Genomic DNA, 2,263 nt, shown 5'->3' with positions numbered 1-2,263 from the left:
TTTTGCTAAGCGATTAAGTGTCTCAAAAATTATTGTGATAAACGATAATATAGTTTGAAGACCATTTTAAACTGATGAAATTGGTAATGGCATAATAATGCAAGGCAGGGGCGCCGCCTGGAACTTGGGCACAATATTTACTGCTAATTGCCAAGTGAATTTAACATCCAACAGTCCACATCCAGTATGTAAGTAGGTTGCTTAATTTTTTTCTATTAGTTTAGATTACTGAAATGTCTCACAGGCAACGTACAAAATACACATAAAGCAATCCAGACTTCTCAAAAAATGCTATGTAGTTGCATTTTATTCAAGCTGCAGTACAACTTTAATAAAAAATGTTTTCTCCATATTTGTTAAAGTTGTCACCGTGTCATGACAGTTTCCTATGAGATCAATCAGAACCAGTAGGAGGGTCTTAGCGCTGTCAATCAACCTCATTCACTCACTGCTAAATGTGCTAATGGTGGAGAAACAACTTATTGTTACAGGAAAATTGTTTATCTGCTGTCATTGGGAGCTATGCTAACTAAACTGAACATTCACAACAAGCTACGTTAGCTACAGCATGGCACAAATCAAGGGGGAGGAAGGATGAGCAGCACCACATCAGATTGTGATTGACAGCACTAAAACTCTCCTGCCACTGATTGGTTGTTTCTAGCACTGGGAGAAAGCAGAGGAATTTTTTTCTCACAGATAATCTCTTATGCAATACTGTCGCAACATATTAGCAGTTCTAACAAATATGTAGAAAAATATTTTTTATAAAAGTTACTGCAGCTTTAATTTCACTTAGAGGACGGGTCAGGAGGGACGTGGCAACAGATATCTGTAATTTAAATGCAAGCCAAGGTAAAACTGTGTGGACTGGCTGCAGTCCAGACAGGAGGCTGTTTTTATTGTCATTTTATAAAGATTGTTTGAATTTCTGTCAATAATAAATATATTGTTTTTTTGGTGTGTAATACTAAAAAGAGCAGAAAGATGAGAAAAATACCTATAGATTCCTTGGAATGATGCTAACTAGTTTGTCATTGAACTAGCTAACTAGTGGCTCACTTTCACACTGGGGCAGGAGGGAGAGGTATGGTGGTTAGAGCTGCTGCTGACTGACTCATCTGCTAAGTGTGATAAAGGTACAGGGAACAAGTTAAATATATATATTGATAGATTTGTTCCTTAATTCATTAAATGAAAAGGAGGCAAACGGTAGTTTGTGGCTAAGCTAACTATGCTGAATGGTTGATAATCTCACACAGTCTACTCACCTCTCTTGGAGAAAAACTGGGTTATAAATTCACACTCTTGACTTCTTCTACTTTTAAAAAACTTGACTTCATTATTTTTCTAGGCAGCGTAGTAGCTGCCACAGTCGTTCTTGTCTCCTACTGACTCCTGCTGAAAACGTCAAGCTAAGCAAACCATTTCATGCAGATCCAGGGGATTCAGGGCAAATATAGATGTGTGCTTTTTGGTTTGGGAGAGGTAACATTTAATTTTTACTGCTAAAGAAATGTTTTAAAAACATGATTAATTTTGTTATTGACAGGGGGGCTCGATTTTTTTTCTATTTCTATATAAAATGGATTCTCAGTCTCCATTAACAAAAATTGCACTTAAATAAAAACTAAGCAACATAAAATACAAAGAGGAAATAAAAACTATTCAACCAAGAGTTCAGATTATGAAGTCTGTATACTATATTGCCCCTCAGTAATAATCAGATTTAGATAGAGAAGACGAGCACATCGACTACCTGATGCAATAGTTCATTCCTCCGTTACACTCAGGAAATAAGGGAGGGTCAGTGGAGAGCATCCAGTGTCATCAATAGAAAGAGAAAAGGGCAGGAAGAAACTATAAAGCCGATAAATTAAAATGAGGTTGCTAATTTTCATTAATCATGCGATTCATTGATTTATTGTTTATCGCGACAGGCCTAACTGTACATAAAATGTTTTAATGTGCCATCTTAACAGCTGTACTGTACAATCTTTAATATTTGTCTCATTTTGCAGCCAGTGACCCCATGAAGAGAAATAATGTTCGTTATGGACAGGAAATCAGAACCAGAGGTAAAACTCTCTATATTTACCACTGTAAAGAGGATTTCCTGCTTCTTGAATCAAGTTTATTTTAATAGCACATTTCAGTGACACAGCAGTTTAAATCCATCTTATTTTAAATCCTGTGAATGGACCGAACTTCACAAAGTGCCGTTCTACAAAGTATTTTAAATTAATTCCTGCCATTGACACAT

The sequence above is a fragment of the Poecilia latipinna genome, unplaced genomic scaffold (genome assembly GCF_001443285.1).
Source record: "Poecilia latipinna isolate Pla-1442-1.1 unplaced genomic scaffold, P_latipinna-1.0 Scaffold4560, whole genome shotgun sequence".
Taxonomy (NCBI): domain Eukaryota; kingdom Metazoa; phylum Chordata; class Actinopteri; order Cyprinodontiformes; family Poeciliidae; genus Poecilia; species Poecilia latipinna.
The sequence above is the reverse complement of the archived record's forward strand: the minus strand, read 5'-3'. Positions refer to the sequence as shown.